Here is a 23,091-nt window from a genome sequence, read left to right on the forward strand (position 1 = left end):
AAGATATGAACATCAGGAGAGTGCTGCAATGTTCCATATAGAAGTTGAGAGCTTGCTCTAGAGGTCCTTTCCTTGATACTGATTCTGAGGAGGGAGTGACTGTATCAGAAATGGGAGAATCATAAATTCCATATTTAGTGCTTGACAGAAAAATCAATCCTTGACCAAACTCATCAGAATCCTCTGAACTGTCTTATAAAGTAAGTCCTGATTTGGGGATATCTTTACTTATCTGTGCATTGCCCAATATCCAATATTAGCAAGCATCCTGTCATTTTAGCTAGATTCTTCTAGTCTTGATATTTGATTGCCCTTTATAGCTGCTGCCTCATCCTTTACCATCCCTCAAGTGATATCTGATTACTGTAAGTTGCCATCAGCAAGAATGATTAGGTCGGTTTTGTCAGAGTTCTCCTGGCCCCAGAATTTTCTTCTTAGAAACTTTCCACACAATGGCCCCACCACCACACCACCACTCTGCTCTTTGGCTATAAATTTCCTACCTTTCTTTTTTGCACTCAGGGTCCAATCTCTCTATCATACAATAAAAGTCTATTGCAGTAGTATCTTACCAAGCTTATCATGATGGTCTTGAATAAAGTGTGCCTTATAATATTTAACATGTCATGAACAACTGTTTTCTTTAATGAGCTCCAAAAGAAATGTGAAGATAGTAAGGGTTTGTTGGTTCTTATTTTGAATACAAATTTGCTGTATTTATTCATCATTTGAGTAATAATTCAGATTATCCTTCCTTTAGTTCTGTTACTTTTTCTTCTTTTTGGACTTACCAAGAAGGTCATTCTGTGGAATCCATTCATACAACCGGGTATTGGCTCCTAATGTTTCTGGTTTCTTTCCTTTGTACCTCCACAGAACCTGTAAAGATAAATGCCTTCATTAGAAGATTTTTAGAACCACATCCTGTTGGAAAAAGGCAATTAACTTGGGCTCAATCTAGTTTGATGCCTCTAGGTAATACCAGAGCAAACTGAGGCCCCAAGTGATTAAGTAATCACTTTAAACCACTGACAGCATGGTCATGTTTTCAAATGCTTGCAATAATTCTAATAGATAGGCTATAATCATCAGGTTTATTCTCACTTAGAAAATGAAGAGATAAAGATGATATGTATCTGAAATAATCATATATTGCTGTTACTAGGCCATTCTGGTAAAAGGGATTTTGTAACAAAGTTTTTAGAAACAAAAGGAGAGGAATATTATTTACCTCACTAAAAAATTATTAGTGCTTTGACCTTTGTTATATATTTGACAGTGACAAAGAATCAAGCATTACCTTTTTTATTATAGTAAAATACACATTATGATATTTATAATTTTAAAGTATTGTAAGAGTAGAGTTTGGTGGCATTACATCCACCATTTTGAATAGCCATCCAGACTATACATGCCCTAAAAGTTTTTATCATCCCTAACATAAAATCTTTATCATTTAGCAGTAAATCCCTATTCTGTCACTCCATAGTCCCTGGTAACCTCTATTCTACTTTCCGTCTTTATGAATTTGACTACTCTATGTAACACATATTAATGGAATCATGCAGTATTTGCAGTTGACTTACTTAGAATTATTTCACTTGGCATATGTCTTCAAGGCTCATGCATGTTGTAACCTAAATTATATTTCTTTTTAAGGCCAAATATAATTTATGTTATATGTATACATTGCATTTTGTTTTTCCATTCATTTTTCTATTGTGAATAATGTTGCCATGACCATTCATGTACAAGTATCTGTTTTTAGCCCCTGATTTCAATTCCTTTGGATATATGCCCAGGAAGAGAATTACTGGGTCATTTGATAGTTTTATGTTTAACTTTCTGAGGAACCACAAAAATGTTTTTCAGAAGATGCATCGGTTTGCTCTGCCAGCAATGGAAGAGGTCCCATTTCTCCACATTCTCATCAACACTTATTTTGCTCTTTTTTTTTTTTGAAATAGCTAAATAATGCATAAAGTGCTTTTTGTGCTTTTGATTTGTATTTCCCTCATGATTACTGATGTTGAGCATCTTTCCAATTATTTTTTGGCCATTTGTGTATCTTAGGAGGAATGTCTATTAAAATATTTGTCCAAAAATAAAATAAAATAAAATAAAACACTTGTCCATTTTGGAGTTCCCATTGTGGCTCAGCAGAAACGAATCTGACTAGGTCACATCCACGAGTACACAGGTTTGATTCCTGGCCTTGCTCAGTGGGTTAAGGATCTGGTGGTGTTGTGGCTGTAAGGTAGGTCATGGACATGGCTAGGATTCTGAGTTGCTGTGGCTGTGGTGTAGGCTGTAGCTTGATTCAGTTCCTAGCCTGGGAACTTTCACATGCACCATGTGCAGCCCTAAAAAAAAGACAAAAAAATAAAATAAAATACTTGTCCATTTTTAAATTGTGTTTTTGTTATTGACAGTAGTGAGTTGTAAGAGTTCATTATGTATTGTGCATATTAATTTCTTATAACACTTTGCAAAGATTTTCTCCCAATTTGTATGTTGTTTTGCGCCTTTTGATAGTATCTTTTGATACACAAATGTTTTTCACTTGATTAAGTCCAATTTATTAATTTTTTTATTGCTTGTGCTTTTGTAAATCATAGCATAATCTAATGCAATGAAGTTTTTCCTTTGGATTTTTTTTGGTAAAAGTATTACAGTTTTACTTTAAATTTTAAGTATCTGACCCACTTTGAATTAATTTTTGTATATGGTGTAAGGTAAGGTTCCAATTTTATTCTTCTGCATGTGTATATCAAGATGTTACCAAATTATTTGTCAAAAAGACTGTCCTTTCCCTGTTGAATGGTCTTACACCCTCCTAGAAAAGCAACTGCCCATATATGAGGATTAATTTCTCTCTTGTTTTCTAGTCCAGTATCACACTATTAATTCACTATAGATTTATAGTAAATTTCTAATTTCAGTGTTTGAAAATGTGAGTTCTTTAACTCTGTTGTTTTTTAAGACTGTTTTGTCTATTTGTGGTTCTTGCAGTTCCATATGAGGTTGAGGCTTGGGTTACTCATTTCTACAAAAATGACCGTTAGAATATTAACAGACATTGCATTAAATCTGTAGATTGCTGTGGCTAGTGCTGACATCTTAACTGTATTAAGTGTTCCTATCCATGAACATGGGATGACTTTCTATTTAATTATTCTATAATTTCTTACAGGCATAATATTTTGTAATTTTCATTATGCATATACTTTATATTCTTGGTGAGATTCATTCTTAAATATTATATTTACCTTGTTGCTCTTGTAAATAGAATTTTTAAAATTTCACATTTAGAGTGTTCACTGACATGCTGTATATAAACTGATTTTTGTGTGTTAATATTATATGGTTTTACTAGCACAAAAACAGAAATACAGATCAATGGAACAGGATAGAAAGCCCAGAAATAAATCCACACATCTATGGTCAACTAAGCTATGACAAAGGAGGCAAGAACATACCAGCAGAAAAAAAAAATAATCTCTTCAATAAGTGGTGACAGGAAAATTGGACATCTACATGGAGAAGAATGAAAATTAGAACACTCTCTAACACCATATACAAAAGTAAACTCAAAATGGATTAAAGACCTAAATATAAGGTCAAACACTATAAAACTCCTACAGGAAAACATAAGCACAATGCTCTTTGACATAAACCACAGCAACATCTTGTTTGATCCACCTCCTAGAATAAGGTCAATAAAAATAAAAATAAACCAATGTACCTAATTAAATTCCAAAGCTTTTGTATAGCAAAGGAAACCATTAAAAAAGCGAAAAGATGGAGTTATCGTCGTGGCTCAGCAGAAACAAATTTGACTAGCATCCATGAGGACGAAGGTTCGGTCCCTGGCCTTGCTCAGTGGGTTAAGGATATGGCGTTACTGTGAGCTGTGGTGTAGGTTGCAGACATAGCTGGGATCTGGCATTGCTGTGGCTGTGGTGTAGGCTGGCAGCTACAGCTCCAATTCAACCCCTAGCCTGGGAACCTCCATATGCCACAGGTGCAGCCCTAAAAAAAAAAAAAAGAAAAAAAAAACACAAAAGACAACACAGAGAATAGGAGAAAATCTTTGCAAATGATGCAATAGACAAGGCCTAATCTCCAAAATATACAAACAATTCATATAACTCAACAGCAAAAATACAAACAATCCAATTGAAAAATGGGCAAAAGACCTAAACAGACATTTCTCCAAAGAAGACATCGGATGACCAACAGGCACATGAAAAAATGCTCAACATCACTAATCATTAGAGAAAGGCAAATCAAAACTACAGTAAGGTACCACCTCACTGGTGAGAATGGCCATCATTAACAAGTCTACAAATAACAAATACTGGAGAGGGTGTGAAGAAAAGGGAATGCTCCTGCACTACTGGTGGGAATGTAACTTGGTACAACCACTATAGAAAATAGCATGGAGTTTCCTCAGAAAACTAAATATAGACCTACCTTATGATCTAGCAATCCCACTCCTGGGCATATACCCAGAAGAAACATTTACTCATACACCCCTATGTTCACAGCAGCACTATTCACAATAGCCAAGACATGGAAACAGCCTAAATGTCCATCAACAGATGAATCGATTAAGAAGATGTAGTTCATATATACAATAGAATACTACTCAGCCATAAAAATAGACAAAACAATGCAATTTGCAACAACACTGATGTAACTAGAGATTCTCATACTAAGTGAAGTCAGAAAAAGAAAGACGAATGCCATATATCACTTATTTGTAGAATCTAAAATATGGCACAAATGATCCTATCTATAAAACAGATCACAGCCAAGGAGAATAGACTTGCGGTTGCCAGAGGGAGGGGGAAGAGAGTGGGATGAATGGGGAAGAGAGTGGGATGGATGGGGAAGAGAGTGGGATGGATGGGGAGTTTGAGGTTCATGGATGTAAAATGTTACATTTAGAATGAATAGGTAATGGGGTCCTACTGTACCGCACAGGGAACTGTGTATGATTTGGTCATTTGCTGTATAACAGAAATTGAAGAAACATTGTAAATCAACTACACTGTAATAATAATTTAAAAATCTTATATCCCGCACCTTTGTTATGTTTGATTATTGGCTCTAGTAACCTTTTGTGAATTCCTGGAAATTTTCTATGTATAAAATCATGTAATCTGAAAATACACATAAATCCTCTTTCCAATTTGATGGCTTTCTTTTCCCTGTGTAATTCCCATGCGAGAATTTCTAGTATGAGGTTAAGTAGAAGCACTGAAAGTAGACATCCTTGTATTGTTCCTGATCTTAGGAGGCAAGACTTTAGTTTCTAACAGTGGGTATAGTATTAGCTGTGGATTTTTCAAAAATACCCTGTTTTGAAGACTTTTCCCTCGATTCCTAATTTCTGGAGAATTTGTATCTGGAAAGGATATTGGATTTTGTCCACTTCCTTTTTTGTATAAATTAAAGTGAACATTTTTTTCCCCTTCTTTATATTCATATCATGCGTTATATTGACTGATTTCCTTTGGTGAACCACCCTTGCATAAAGAGAAAAAATACCATTTTATTATGGTGAATATGTTTTTAAATATCCTTGTGGATTTGATATGCAAATACTTTGAGTATTTTAATATTTATACTTAGAAACAATCATGGGTGGGGTATGTTATTTTATTTTTGTGTGCTATCTTTTATATGGCTTGTGTATCAGGGTAAATCTGGCCTCACAGAATTATTTAGTAATACTTCTTTCTTTTCACTTTTTTTGAAGATTTGAAAAGGATGACTTGAATTATTTCTCTAAATACTTGATAGAACTTACTAAATGCTCTTATCTCTTCAGCATTTTTTCTCTTTGGGAGGTTTTGATTACTAATTCAGCCTTTTATTTCTGAAATAAGTCTGCTGAAATAATCTATTTTTTAGTCAGACTCACTGATATAGAGAACAATCCAGTGGGAACTGGGGATGGGGAATATAGGAGTGGGGGAGATGGAGGCACAAACTATTGGGGGTAAGATAGTCTCAAGAATGTATTACACAATGTGGGGAATACTGCCAATGTTTTGTAATAAATATGAATAAAAAATAACCTTTAAAATTGTGTAAAATTTCTTTAAAATTTAATTAATTTAATGATTCTTGGGTTGGAAGACATATAATTATGGTTGATTTGAAACGTGCAATTTTTACAGTGATGCAGTTTTCAGGAGACAGAGGAGACAGCTGACATTCAATAATAATGGGATAGAACTTTAAAAATTCTTATGAGTATTGATAAAATCTTTTTAATACAGAAGAATTGTGTAATTATGATATTTATAGAACTTGATCCAATTCCTATAACATACTTCATTGGGAATATTTTTTACTTGAAGTATAGTTGATTTACAATGTGTTAATTTCTGCTGTACAGCAAAATGATTCAGTTACACACATATAAACATTCTTTTTTTATACTATTTTCCATCATGTTTTATCACAGGATGCTGAGTATAATTCCTTGTGCTATACATTAGGATTTGTGGTTTATCCATTCTATATATAATACTTTGCATCTGCAAAGGGTGAGGGTTAGGGTTAGGGTTTTTTTTAGGGCCCCACCTATGGCATATGGAGGTTCCCAGGCTAGTAGTCAAATTGGAGCTATAGCTGCTGGCCTACAGCACAACCACAACAACATGGGCTCCAAGTCGCATCTGCGACCTCCACTATAGCTCACTACAACACAGGATCCTTAACCCACTGAGCGAGGTCAGGGATCAACCTAACCCTAACCCCAAACCTAACCCCTAACCCTAACCCTATACATCTCTCCCCACCCTCTCCCCTTGGCAACCACAAGTCTGTTCTGTTTGTGAATCTGTTTCTGCTTCTTTGACAAGTTCATTGGTGCCATATTTTACATTCCACGTATAAATGATATTATATGGCGTTTGTCTTTATTTTCAAACTAACATCACTTCGTATGATAATCTCTAGGTTCATCCATGCCATCCATTTGTAAATGGCATTATTTCACTATTTTTTATAGCTTAGTAGTATTCCACTGTATATATGTACCTCACTTTCTTTATCCATTTATCTTTTGATGAACATTCAGGTTATTTCCATGGCTTTGCCATTGTAAATAGTGCTGCAATGAACATAGGGGTTCATGTGTGTGTGTGTGTGTGTGTGTGTGTGTGTGTATATGTGTGTGGGGGTATATATATGTGTGTGTGTGTGTGTGTGTGTGTGTGTATGTATGTGTGTGTGTATATATTTGTCTTTGTCTTTTTTTTAGGGCCCCACCTGTGGCATATGGAGGTTCCCAGGCTAGCAGTCAAATTGGAGCTATAGCTGCTGGCCTACGGCACAACCACAACAACATGGGCTCTGAGTCACATCTGCGACCTCCACTACAGCTCACTACAACACAGGATCCTTAACCCACTGAGCGAGGTCAGGGATCAAACCCCATCCTCATGGATGCTAATTGGGTTTGTTAACCACTAAGCCATGACGGGAACTCCTATCTATCTTTTTGAATTAGGGTTTTATTTGGATATATGCCCAGGAGTGAACTTGGTGGATCACAGCAATTTTATTTTTAGTTTTTTGAGGATCCATCATACTGTTTTCCACAAGTGGCTACACCAACTTACATTCTTCACTGGGGATATTTGGAAGTTTGATTTAGGAGCTGTTTATTTTCACATTCTGATACAATCATTTCTTCCAGGACAGTACAACCAGATATACTAATAATAAATGTAATATTGAGATCTAATACCATCATCATATAGATGGGTAATCAAAGCAATTAAATAGTTGCTATAAAATAGATTGTTATAAATAAGAAGTCAGCTTAAGTAAACTGAATTTTTCAAGATATTTGTCTTTGTATTCCAGGCTGATTTTGTTGTGCAACTTTTCATACTATTTCCTTTTTTTTCTTCCTGTTTTGGTTAGATACAATTGACATATAGCACTACGTAAGTTTAAGGTGTTAGCAAAATGATTTTACTTACATACATTATAAAATGATTATCACAATAAGTTTAGTGAACATCAACCATCATGTAGGTACAAAATTAAAGAAATAGAAAAAAATGTTCTTGCAGTTCCCATCGTGGCTCAGTGGTTAATGAATCAGACTAGGAAGAGGTTGTGGGTTTGATCCCTGGCATTGATCAATGGCTTAAGGATCCGGTGTTGCTGTGAGCTGTGGTGTAGGTCACAGATGCGGCTCGAATCTGGTGTGGCTGTGGTGTAGGCTGGCAGCTACAGCTCTGATTGGACCCCTAGCCTGGGAACCTCCATGTGCCGCAGGAGTGGCCCTACAAAAGGCAAAAAGACAAAAATGTTCTTGATGTGGGAACTCAGGATTTACTCTCAACAATTTTCATATACAACATATAGCAGTGTTAATTATATTTATGATATATATTGCATCCCTGGTATTCCCTGGTATTTATTTATCTATTAAATGGCAATTTAAAATTTTTTACCACCGTCCTCCAATTGCCCCTTGCCAGTCCTCTATTTGTGGTAAATGCAAATCGGATCTATTATTTATAAGTTTACTTGTTTTTCTTTTTTTATTGTGAAGTATAATTGACCTATAACACTGTTAATTCCTGTTACACACATACTGATTTAGTGTTTCTATAATTTCAAATGATCACTATGATGTCTAGTTACAACACATAGACGTAGTTCATAGTTATTGCCCATATTTTCCACACTGTACTAAGCAAAAATGTAAAATATATGATTAAGTTACTGATCTCTTAAGTTCAAATGCATTTTAAGAACCTTGCATTTTATGCCCCCACCACACTTACTGGTTTTGATGTCATATTTTAAATCTTTTTGTTTTCTGTATCCCTTACCTATTTATTATGCATCCCTTAACTATTTATTTCTAATATATATGATAGTGTAATTTTGTTTTTTAAATCTTCATCCCAGCTTTACACATGGTTGTATAACTTTACTTTATGTTTGACTTTACCAATGAAATTTTTCCTTTTGTAATTTTCATGTTTCTGTTTTGGCTTTTTCATTCTCACTTACAGAATTCCCCTTAACATTTTTTGGAAACCAGGTTTGGTGCTACCAACTCTTTCAATTTTGCCTTGCTCTTTAAAATTTTTTGTTATTATTATTATTATTATTATTATTATGGTCTTTTAGGGCTGTACCCTCTTATTCCAAGGCTGGGGGGCAAATCAGAGCTGTAGCTGAGGGCCTACGCCACAGCCACAGCCACACCGGGTCCTTACCCACTGAGCACGGCCAAGGATAGAACCTTCAACGTCGTCACAGATGCTGGTCAGATTCATTTCTGCTGGGCCATGAGGGGCACTCCTATTTTTTGTTTTTTGTTTTTTTTTTATAAAATTTTGATCTTTACAGTGACTATGAATAGGAAACTTACTAGGTAGAGTATTCTTAGTCACACTTTTTTTTCTTCCATCATTTTAATACGTTATGCCACCTTCTGGCCTCCAGAGTTTCTTCCAAAAGTCAGCTGATAGCCTTATGGAAGCTTTCTTGTACATAACTTGTTCCTTTTCCCTTGCTGCTTTTAAAATTCTCTCTTGATCCTAATTTTGCCACTTCAATTACAATGCCTCTTGGTGTGATTCTATTTGTGTTGATCATGTTTGGGCTTCTGCGCTTCCAACAGTTGAGTGGCTGCTTTCTTTCCTATGTAAGGGAATTTTTCACCCATTATGTCTTCGAATATTGTTTTCTGTCACTTTCTCCCTTTCTGGGATCCCTATAATGTTAATGCTACTATGTGTGATGTTGTCACAGAGGTCTCTTAAACTGCCTCATTTCTTCTTCTTCTTTTTTTTTTTCATTTCAGCTTCATTGATTTTCACTACTTTTTCTTCAGCTCACTGATCTGTGCCTACACCCAAATGATCAAATGGCAGTAATCAGCAATCAGAATGCAGACTCTCAATAGCTGGAGGATAAGTTCTTTATTGCCCAACATGTTTTACCAATCACAGAAGGAATACAGGCATTCTAGCTGCCATAATGCTGGGTGGTGGAGGCTTTGAAGCTGCTGCCTCTCTAAAGGGAAGAAATCAACCACATTTCTGAGTCATGTTTTCTATGTTTGAGTTGCAAGTGCTCAGACAGTCTCCAGAGTTCCAATGTCAATACTTCTGCCAGTTTTTGCTAGTACAATTTTATTTAGGTAGAAAGACAGATCTTGGTGCTTCTGATTCTACTCTGATTTTACCCCTACATATTGTATTTTAATGCAATTGAAAATTCCATATTTTTTCAAGATGCTTTTCAAATATCTAAATGGTACTGCTTCCCTAAAACAATTTTAAAGTAATTCAGTTATGAATACAAAAATTATTACAACCATTTACTTAAAATTACATGTAATTGTCTATTTTAACTAAAGGAAAAGGGGGAAAAGAGTGTCTCTGGTAGTTTAAGAACATCACTCAGTTACAAACTAGAATGGTATAAAAATTATTATTTGTGAGAAATCATAGAATGAACTGTATAAATGTTTTATTATATTATTAAGGTTTTAACTGTTTAAATAGAAGATTCACAATTTAGGAATATTCCAGGAATCTAAGCTTTCAGTCCCAGGCTCAACCAGGGCCTGATCAAAATTCATTAATGATAAGGATGGCAAGGAAATATAGACCTATGGCATCTTGTGAATCAAGATTACATTTTTGAATATCTATTCCTTGATTCTCCATCATGATGGTTGTTACTTCATATATGCCTCAAATTTTTAAAAAAGAATACAAATAATAAAACAAGGTTAAATTACATGGAATCCCTAAAACCTAGGCACAAAGCTGACTGATTGTTAAAGAGTAGTGAATGATAAAACTTAACTCATTATTTAAGGAAAATGCTTTGATATGTTTTCCTGTTAGTAATGAATACCAGGTTTAAAGTAAGAAAACAACTGTTGTTTTTTAACATTTAAATTTTTTTTCTTTACAGTTTAGTTAAATTGACAAGGACAATACCAATAACTTTTCGCATATATTTGAGCACTTTTAAAGAGATATTCATGGATTTTAAAATAGCTGCCCCTAAAAAAATAAGGTTACCTGACCTGCTGTGGAATCTGGGCAAGGGCTGATGCAACCATGTTAGACTTTTCCTCTGTGAGGTTCTTGACCATTGACCCCAGAGTAAACACCACAACTCCGTCTCTTCCAGAGCTTTGGACAAACTCTTCTAACTCCTGTGAAAGAAACAGTCTTTGTAATATGAAAGTTTACAGTTACAAGAATAAGATAGTCACACCTTTTTCAATGTGTCTGAATAATTAGAATAATTCTGTCTATTCATATGTTAACCATTTCACAGTTTAAAACATGACCTGAAGTCACTGGTTATTCAGCAAACAAACATGATCTAAATTAGAGGTGCCCTTGCAGCATGTTAGAAATTAACTGAGATAAGGAGTTCCCATTGTGGCTCAGTGGTTAACAAATCCAACTAGGAACCATGAGGTTGCAGGTCTGATCCCTGGCCTTGCTCAGTGGGTTAAGTATCTGCGTTGCTATGAGCTGTGGTATAGGTCGCAGACACGGCTCAGATCCTGCATTGCTGTGGCTCTGGCATAGGCCGGGGGCTACTAAGCTTAGCTTAAACCCCTAGCATGGGAATCTCCATATGCCCTGGGTGTGGCCGTAGAAAAAGACAAAAAAAAAAAAGAAATTAACTGAGATAAGTCACCGAGACAATCAGTGTAAAAATATCACCCTGGGTGGATTATTATTAGGTAGTGGTATAAAAACATATTCCTTATTCAGACAAAAAAAGAGAGAGAGAAATACCTCCTACCATGTATTAATTTAAAAAATGTGAATACCTTAAATATATCATATAAAAATATAATATAATATTATATTTTATATATAATATTAATATATTTAATATTATATATTTTATTTATTTATTTTATTCTTTCTTCCTTATTTTTTAAGTTATTTCCCCAACACAATTTTTTTTTCTACTGTATACCATGGTGACCCAGTTACACATACATGTACACATTCTATTTTCACACATTATCATGCTCCATCACAAGTGACTAGACATAGTTTCCAGTGCTACTCAGCAGGATCTCATTACTAATCCACTAAAAGGCCATAGTTTGTATTCATAAACCCCAAGCTCCTCAACCACCCCACACCCCCTGCCTCGGCAACCACAAGTCTATTCTGCAAGTCCATGGTTTTCTTTTCCGTGGAAAGGTTCATTTGTGCCTTGTATTAGATTCCAGACTTAAGTGATATCATATGGTATTTGTCTTTCCCTTTCAGACTTTCTTCACTCAGTATGAGATTCTCTAGTTCCATCCATGTTGCTGCAAATGGCATTACATCATTCTTTTTTATGGCTGAGTAGTATTCCATTGTGTATATATACTACATCTTCCGAATCCAATCATCTGTCAATGGACATTTGGGTTGTTTCCATCTCTTGGCTATTGTGAATAGTGCTGCAATGAACATGCAGGTGCATGTGCCTTTTTTAAGGAATGTTTTGTCCGGATATATGCCCAAGAGTGGGACTGCTGGGTCATATGGTAGTTCTATGTATAGATTTCTAAGGTACCTCCATACTGTTCTCCATAGTGGTTGTACCAGTTTACATACTCACCAACAGTGCAGGAGGATTCCCTTTTCTCCACACCCCCACCAGCATTTGCTATTTGTGGGTTTATTAATGATGGCCATTTTGACTGGTGTGAGGTAGTATCTCATGGTAGTTTTGATTTGCATTTCTCTGCTACTCAGGGATGTTGAGCATTTTTTCATGTGCTTGTTGGCCATCTGTACATCTTCCTTGTTGAAATGTCTATTCAGGTCTTTTGCCCATTTTTCAATTGGGTGGTTGGCTTTTTTGCTGTTGAGTTGTATAAGTTGCTTGTATATTCTAGAGTTTAAGCCCTTGTCAGTTGCATCCTTTGAAACTATTTTCTCCCATTGTGAAAGTTGTCTTTTTGTTTTCTTTTTGGTTTCCTTTGCTGTGTGAAAGCTTGTCATTTTGATTGGGTACCACTGATTTATTTTTGTTCATATTTCTGTTTTTTTGGGAGACTGACCTGAGAAAATATTCATAAGATTGATGTCAGAGAGTGTTTTGCCTATGTTCTCCTCCAGGAGTTTGATGGTGTCTTGTCTTATATTTAAGTCTTTCATCCATTTTGCATTTATTTTGATACTGTATATAGAAAACCCTAAGGACTCAACCCAAAAACTACTTGAACTGATCAACAAATTCAGCAAAGTATCAGGATATAAGATTAACATTCATAAATCAGTTGCATTTCTATACCCTAACAATGAAATATTAGAAAAGGAATACAAAAATACAATGCCTTTTAAAATTGCACCCCAAAAAATCAAATAACTGGGAATACACCTGACCAAGGAGGTAAAGGACTTATATGCCAAAAACTATAAAAAATTAATCAAGGAAATTAAAGAAGATATAAAGAAATGGAAAGATATTCCATGCTCCTGGGTTGGAAAAATTAATAATATAAAAATGGCTATACTACCCAAAGCAATCTACAGATTCAATGCCATGCCTATCAAACGACCCAAAACATTTTTCACAGAACTAGAACAAACGATCCAAACATTTATATGGAACCACAAAGACCCAGAATTGTCAAAGCAATCCTGAAAAACAAAAACCAAGCAGGGGGCATAACTCTCCCAGACTTCAGGCAATATTACAAAGCCGCAGTCATCAAAACAGTGTGGTACTGGTACCAAAACAGACATACAGACCAATGGAACCGAACAGAGAACCCAGAAATAAACCCAGACATCTATGGTCAATTAATCTTTGACAAAGGAGGCAAGAACACAAAATGGGAAAAAGACAACCCTTCAGCAAGCATTGCTGGGAAACCTGGACAGCTGCATATAAATCAATGAAACTAGAACACACCCTCATACCATGCACAAAAATAATATTATACATTTAAAAATAAAATACAAGAGAACGTCTTTTTAACCCTAGAAGAGAGACACATATTTTAAATGAGAATTTGAAAAGTACAAATCATAAAGTATAAAAATAAAGATTGGACTACATCAACTATAGTATGTTATTTTTGAAAAGGAAATCATAGGTAATGATAATGAATATATGAAATCACAGGGGAAGATATTTGCAATAGCTAGATCAAGGATTAATACCTAAATATTCTAAAATATGGAAACAATTTGTATTATTTGGAGAAAAAATAGGCTATCTGAAAAAATGTATTGTGTATATGAGTTTCACAGAGAGAAAATAAAATAACTGATAAGTTTCTGAGATGTACGACTTTGCAATTAATGGAGATAAATAAAATTCAGCAAGTGATATCACTTTACCTTTACGAAACACACATTTTTAAAAATAGAATGATGTTAAGATGAAGATAACATGTAGAAGATGTGACCATCTAAGAACTCATGATGAAATAATAGATTTGTGCAGGTATTCAGTGAAATTAAATGCGCAACAAAATTTAGTACATCTGTAACCAATCATTCTACAATACTACTTTTAATAAAAATCTAAAACATATGCAAGTTTCAAACTTTCCTTCCAATATTCTTTGTTGTAGGACAGAGATGGGGACACCAGATTGTCCTTTGTGGAGAATAAGCAAAATGTAGTAATACGTATAACAAAACTCCCTGAAAGAGTCAGAATAAATGAAATAGATTTATAAATAGAAACCTGGATATATGAAAAAACCCTAAAATGCATAGACTAATATGAAGAAAATATAAATTATAGCATAACATTATTTAGGCAAAGAACTCAAATCAGTACTACATATAGTTCAACAATCCAATTATTTGTGTAAGTTGGAATGAGAAGATAAATATTAAATGCTTTTGACTAGATAGTTACTGGTTGTGGGGTAATGGAAGGGAAGAAGATAAAGACAATGCAAGAAAATAAATCAAAAGAGATGTCTGCTGTGGGCTGATTACAGTATGATATGAACTGAGAGTATTATTAACATATTCTGAAGACTTGAGATTAAAAAAAATTTTTCATAATTCCACAAATTATGTGGAATCAAGTTGACATCTTATCTCATGTTGTAGTGGGAGGGAAATACTTCACTCTTCTCCCCAACCTTTACCTATGTCTTCCTTACAAGAAAGAGATGAAAGTCTGAGTCTCACTGCAGAAGCCTAGTTGGGTCACATTTCCTAGAGGACTACTATACTCAGTGTTATAAGAACACACGCATGTGGGTAAGTGTGGTTTTCCTTTTACTTCTTTAGTAGATTGGACCAAATTAAAGAAGAAAATAACCTGTTCCAAAAATGGGACTTCAATATTTTATTTATTTATTTATTTATTTTTATTTATTTTTTCTGTAGGACCACACCCACAGCATATGGAGGTTTCCAGGCTAGGGGTCAAATCGAAGCTGTAGCCACTGGCCTACACCACAGCCACAGTAACTCCAGATCTGAGCCCCATATGAAACCTACACTACAGCTCATGGCAACACCAGATCCTTAACCCACTGAGTGAGGCAAAGGATCGAACCTGCGTCCTCATGGATGTTAGTCATATTCATTTATACCTAGGGCATGATGGAACTATTGTTTTTTTTTATTTTAATGTTTACATGGATCTCATTAATTTGACATATTTGCCTGACTATTGATAAGATTTTGACACAAGGAAGAAGTAGCTATGTAAAGTTGAGTCTAACCAAATGATCCAGGCTAATTCACCAGAGTGATCTGCATAGGGATTAAGGCCCAAATGCAGTTAACAAAAGGGCTTCCGGAGTTCCGGTCATGGCGCAGTGGTTAATGAATCCGACTAGTAACCACGAGGTTGCGGGTTCAATCCCTGCCCTTGCTCAGTGGGTTGACGATCCGGCCTTGCCGTGAGCTGTGGTGTGGATTGCAGACACGGCTCGGATCCCGTGTTGCTGTGGCTCTGGCGTAGGCTGGCAGCTACAGCTCCGATTCGACCCCTAGCCTGGGAACCTCCATATGCCGCAGGAGCAGCCCAAGAAATGGCAAAAAGACAAAAAAAAATAAAAATAAAAAAAAGGGCTTCCACTTATCATCTGCCACTGTACCTACCCTAACTCACTGTACCCACCCTAACTCACTGTACCTACCCTAACTCACTGTACCTACCCTAACTCATTGTACCTACCCTAACTCACTGTACCTACACGAACTCAAATGTGGTTATGTTTGTGGAAAGGTTCAAGTTTTACTGGGTTCTCCCATCGTGTTCTTTTCTTTTAGAGCCTCAAACTTCACAATTACTTTACTTTTCATCTTCTTTATGTTATTTTGCACATTCACTTTGGTTCTTGTATTAGTATGATACATGTAGATTCAGTGCCCATTAGTGTCTGCTTCTCTTTTTTTTGTCTTTTTTTGGTCATTTTAGGGCCATATCATTTATCTTATCAAAATATTCATGTATTCATATAACAGTGTAAAGTAAAAATTCCTGTTACATGATTTAAAAATCCCCAAATATTCTCAGCTTCTTCATTGAATATTCCATGTACTTCCTGGTCTGACCTCAACCTCAAGTCTTGCCCTATAATCCTTTAAGTATACTCCTTCCACCCCACTTACAGTATCTAGAAGGAGGCAGGATCTCTGTCCTCTTTTCTTCTGACTGTATTTCTAACCATTTTCCTTTCTCTACTTTTAAAAAAATATTATTTCTTTATGTCTTTACTCTGTAGTATCAACTTTTCATGCTTTCTAATGCTATCAAGTTTTCAGGAACAATCTCTGTTCACAGAAACCTTAGACCTCTGACTTAGGGTCTTCTGCTTCACCCAGATTCTGTTTTTTATTCTGAGGGATGTAATGGTCACAATAAACAGCCAACACAAAATCATTTCTTCATATAACTAACAGCCCAAATTCAAAACTAACGCTTAACAGAGTGGGCAAAACCATGAAGGAAGTAAAAAATAGTGACTTCCAGAGATATGGGGGCAGGAAAGGATGAATAAGTGGAACACGGATGATTTTTAGGGTAGTGGATATTCTGTATTATAGTCTAAGGGTAGATACATGTCTTTGTATATTTATCAAAACAGCATGTGCAACACAAGACTTAACCTTATTGCTAACTATTGACATTGGCTGACATTCATGTGACTGTTGGTTCTTGAAGTGTGACAAATGTGCCGCACCTGTGTGGGATACTGATGGGGAGGGATGCTGTGTATGAGAGGGAGCAGGAGATAGATGAGAACCCTCTGTACTTCATGATCAATAGTGCTGTGAATGTAAATGTCTCTAAGAAGTTTATTATTTCAATCTTACTGTAAATTATGAACACTGGTAGTTATTAATGCCACATCTATGTGGGATATTGCTGATTAGGGAAGCTGTATATGGGACAGGGCAGGAGACATGTAGGAAATCTCAGTATTTTGTGCTTAATTTTGCTGTGAATGAAAATGTCTCTACAAATATTGCATAGACCTGCCCCATGAGATTAAAACAACATATTGCATAGCTGATTGCTAGACACTGCACTGTATCTCATTCAGCATCCCCAAATACGAACAAATTGTTTTCCCTCACAACTGCTCCCTTTTACTTCTTCACTTTAGTACATGTTAATATCCTCCACAAAATTTCCCTTACAAAAAAATATAAAGGAATGACATATACAAAGAGACAAAACGTCAAAAAATAATTCTGGAACTCTGTCCCATAACCTTTACTTCCAGTCTATCAGCAAATCCTACTGATTTTCTCTGCAAAGACTACCTAAATCGCTCCATGTATACTCAAAATTGCTATCATATTATAGCTTATCTCTGGAATGTCTTACATAAACTATTGCACCAATATCTCAGCACATTCCCATTTTAAATCTTACTTCATTCCAAACAATTCAATAGCCAATATTTATGAAAGTGTAAGCTGCTTAAAAATTGTACACTGATTATTCATTGACCTTAAATTTGAAGTAAAGAACACTTAATATCACCCATTTGTTTTTTCATAACTTATCCTGCGATCATCTCTCCAGGCTAATTTCTCTCCTCTACTCAAACCAGATAGGTCATCGTGACTGAACTTCTGCCAGGATTCTGGATGGTCCATCACATCTCTATTTGCTCTTCTCTCAAAGTATTGCAATTTCCCTACTATCATCACTTCTTAGACTATGAGATAAACTGAAATTCCAGAAGAGGATGAGACCATAAAAGATTATATTCAATAACTTGCACCTCCAAAATCTCAGTGGCTTAAAATAACAGCTTCTTTTTCTTGCCATCTGTCCTTCTATTGTTACATATATTCTTTAACTCAGCTTAACAGCGCAGCCACTCAGGAACACACTCCATTGACAGAACAGAGGAAAGGAGACCTCTGGAGTATCTAGGCTTGACAGTTAAGTGTTGGACTGGAAGTGATGTGCTTCAGTTCAAAATTGAGTAGTGGACAATTTCACTAAATGGAAGGGCTAAGAGTTCAACTTGTGTCAAATATCCGGCATATTTGCTGAACATCATTAACACTTACCATGGTGATATTACTAATATTTATGCCAGTATCATATTCTAAATGGATAATTCCTATTAATTTCTGTGTCCAGTTTTCAATTTGAGGATCAAAAACTATAAATAATAAACCAGAAATCATTCTAGGAAGTAAATACTCAAACAGACAAAAATAAGCACAACTAGTTACCTGAGGCAGTTGCTTTGCAGGCTTGCACTGAAGGCCTCCAACGAATTCAAAATTAGGTAAGTAAGGGTGAGGAAATTCAAAATCCCAGTAAGTTCGAATCAACCACATTTCAGCTTTCCCCATAACCTCACATAACGTGGTAGGTTTTCCTGAATAAAAAAGAAGGATGATGGAGGGTAATATTTTACCATGAAATTTTGTAAGGAAAAAAATATTCATGCTATGTTAGCCATGAGAAATCAATTGGCCTTTTCCTCTGAGATTACAAAACAGTGAATAATCTGACACAAAATTAAGCATTAGACAAAGCCAAAAGCCTGCTGCTTTCTCTCTGCCAATGGTCTTTCATCTTGTGCAAATCCTGACCCCTACTCCATGCTCAGAATGGGCACACCCTCCCATCAAGGAACAAGAAACTCTGCCAGTGAACACTGCTATGGTCTCATCCTCTTCTGGAATTTCAATTTATCTCATTCTCATTGCTCCCCAAAACTTTGATATCTTTAAAAATCAGCTTTTGTAATTGATCCATCTTTTCCCCCCCTTGCTGTTTGGGAGTTTGCTGTCACAACAAATTACATCCTATCCAGAATGGAAATCTCTTAATAAAAATTTTAAAGTGATTATCTCCTTTGGTAAACAAAATGAAAGTTCCCGTTTCATGAGATTTTTTTTTTTTCTCTTTGGTGAAGACAGCACTTCATAATAATTTGGCACAAAACATTTGCTATTTTGACATACTGAGCTGACAAACAGTGCAAAAGGGGCCCCTTTCAACTGAAGTGCAAAGAAGTATTAACAGAATAAGAACTCAAATAGTGACTCTGAATTAAACCATCTTTCTTAGTTTAAAACCAGAGCTTCATTTCTTATTGCTACATAACTGCTCTGGTATAAAGACCCTTACCAGAGTTCTGAAGTATGACTCCATATCACTGTAATGGGGAAACCACAGCTCTCTGATTTCACACCACATGGCTTTTTACATATTCTCCTTGATGTTCGTCATTTGTTAAGGTTTCGATTACAAAACATGAGGGGTTTTGAACTGACCAGCACCATCTATCTGTGTATGAGATCACAAGCAACTCTCAGTCATTTAGGGGTTTGATTTTGGTAATGTGAGAGGTATTCAGAAACCAGTTTCAGATCCAGCACATATCCCATTTTGGAGCCTTCTCAGTGTCAGTCATGCGTACAATCTTATTCTCTGTGTGTGATGCTTTAATCCCACAACTGGCATTTTTATGGCAGTTTTACTGAGATATAATTTATATAACACAATTTTTCCTCTTAAATAAACAACAGTGTGGGTTTTAGTATATTTACAACATTGTGAAATCATCACCAGTACTAAATTTTAGAAAATATAATCACTACCCAAAGAAATCTTATATCCATTGTCAGCCATTTTCCATTTTCCCTTCTTCCTAGCCCCTAACAGCCACTAATCGACTTTATTTGCTATTCCAGAGTAATCTTATTTCACTTAATATAAATGAAATCATATATTACATGGTCTTTTGTGCTGCTTTCCCTCACTTAGCATAACGTTTTCAAGGTTTCATCCATGTAGTAGTATGTATCGGTACTTCATTACTTTTTGTTGCTGAATAATTCTTTGTATGGCTATACTTCATTTTGTTCATTCATCAGTTAAAGACCAGTTGTTTCCATATTTGGCTGTTATGAATAATGGTGCAACAAGCACTCATGTATATGTTGTGTGGATACATGTGTTCATTTTTTTGGTTATAAACCTATGAGTGGAATTATGGGGTCAAACAGTTAATTCACTTTCTTCCATATTAAGATGATATCTTGTTCCTGCTAAATCTCCACTCCTTAGAGATCAATCTAGTGTGCCTAATGCATTTTGTCGAAATGAACACAATATAGTATGAAAAGAAATAAATAACCAATATGGATAAAGAGATTGTGAGACAATATCTCAAATTTGTAAAAGCATTTCCCAAATTTCCAAAAGTAATGCCGTTTTGGTAGTATGCTGGGGCATTTGTTAAATACAGAATGAAGGATTATTTATATCTTTAGAGAAATGTATCTATGTTTCATTTGGTTATTTATTTGATTTATTGTGGATGTGTGTGTTTAGATATCATGAAGTTAAATGTTAACTTGCATATTTCTGCCTGGTAGAAAAGACCATCCCCCCAAATTATGATTTTATTGCTGTTAAAGACATTGACCATTTTTCTCTCCAACCTAACAGTATTAGTCTAACATTTCTTTTTCTCTTGAAATGTTTATAGTTTAAAATATTTTTTGAACCAGACGTCATCTTTTTTCTTCTCAGTTATTAAAACATATTAATTACATAGTTGAATTAGTAATTGAATACGTATTTTTTAATTTTGAAAAACATACTTGGAATACATTATATAGAGAAGTCTAAATTGATCCCAAGTGTCAATCTCCATCTAAGAGCATTTTAAAACTTAGGAGAGTAAAAGAAATATTTTTCTTCTACTTATCAGGCAGAGACTTCTTTCTCAGGTTATTGATACAACCCCCAAAGGAATACTCTAAAGTACAAAGAGTAAGGAAAGAATCAGCGACAGTTATATCTTTTCCCTAATGCTTCACTACAAAAGAGCTTTCAAAACTGAGTATGAAACTACTGGACCCAGGAATAAGCAAACAACTTAGATACAGTGGTAGATCAGTCATTGCTTGATCCATGACTCAGAAAATGTCACGAGGATGAGATTTCAGACCTTTTTTTAGTTTCCATTTTTTAAGGGTCAAGTCCAGAGAAATAAGCATCTGTTTCTGTCACAAAATGCCCAGAAAAAGGTCTCAATGGAACATGTCAATCTTGATTAGGTCATATGCCTTTTTGAACATCTATTCCTGGGCAGCATCCTTCATTAGAAACACTCATATTGTTAGTGAGTTGATGAAAAAATATTTCCTCAGAGGAAATTTAGAACAGGTACTCCCCACTAAAGGGAAAAGGAAACAACTATAAAATAAGAGATCATAACTATAAAGGATATTTTTAACTTTTAAGGACTATTTTTTTTTAGCAATAATATGTTATTAGAGATACTTTTGTCAAAAACAGTAACAAAGAAAACAATTTCAAACTTTATCTGGAGCTGAAAAAGACCCCAGATAGCCAAAGCAATCCTGAGAAATAAGTCCAACACACAGGCACTGCACTTTCTGATTTCAAGCAATTTTATAAAGCTATAATAATCAAAACCATGTCGTACAGGCATTAAAACAGATACATGGACCAATGGAACAAAATCAAGAGCCCAGAAATAAACCCATGCATATATGGTCAACTAATATTTCACAAGGAAGCCAAGAATACTCAATGGAGAAAGACAGTTTTTTAAATAATTCTTGCTGAAAAAAATAGACATTTACCTGCAAAAGAACAAAACTAGACCCCAATCTTACTCTACTACAAAAACTATCTGGAAATGGATTAAAGACTTCAATCCAAGACCTGAAACCATAAAATTCCTAGAAGGAAATATGAAGAAAAATTTTCTTGACATGGGGTCTTGGCAATGATTTTTTTTTTAATATGACACCAAGATCATAAGCAACAAAATTAAAATAAACAATTGAGACTATTTAAAACTGAAAAACTTATGTACAGCAAAGAAATGATCAACAAAGGGAGAAGGCAACCTATGAAATGAAAGAAAATATTTGCAAACTGTATGTTAAACATAGGGTTACCACCCAAAATGTCTAAGGAACTCATAGAATTCAGCACAAAAAAACCCCTAGAGAATTCATTGAAAAAAATGAGCAAAGGACCTCAACAGACATTTTTCCAAAGATATTCAAATAGCCAACAAGTACATGAAAAGGTGCTCACTAGTACTAGACAGCAGTGAAATGCAAATTAAAACCAAAATGAATTATCAACTCATACCTGTTAGTATAGCTATCATCAAAAGATAAAAGGTAACGAATGCTAGTGAGGGTGTGGAGAAAAGGGAATTCTTGTGCACTGTTGATGGGAATGTAAACTGGGGCAAAACTACGGAAAACAGTATGGAGTTTCCTCAAAAAAAATAAATTACTATGGCACACATATATTCACTGCAACACTGCAGCATAATTTCAGTAGCCAAAATATGGGAACAATCTAAATGTTTTTCACGCTGAATGAATAGAGAAACTATGGTTATATATATGATAGAATATTATACCATCATAAGAAAAGGGGACAACGCATCCATCATTTGCCTCAACATGGATGGAACTTGAGGAAATCATGTGAAATGAAGTAAGTCAGATAAAGACAAATACTGTTTGATATCACTTAAATGTGGAATCTAAAAATAAAACAAGAAAAAAGAAAATGAACTTTGAAAACATA

General features: G+C 35.1%; 1 pseudogene; it reads right to left on the reverse strand.

The window, feature by feature from the left end:
* LOC125137512 (UDP-glucuronosyltransferase 2C1-like) overlaps positions 1–23,091 on the reverse strand; it is a 33,553-nt pseudogene that overhangs the window by 8,153 nt on the left and 2,309 nt on the right.

This window comes from Phacochoerus africanus, chromosome 10 (genome assembly GCF_016906955.1).
Source record: "Phacochoerus africanus isolate WHEZ1 chromosome 10, ROS_Pafr_v1, whole genome shotgun sequence".
Taxonomy (NCBI): domain Eukaryota; kingdom Metazoa; phylum Chordata; class Mammalia; order Artiodactyla; family Suidae; genus Phacochoerus; species Phacochoerus africanus.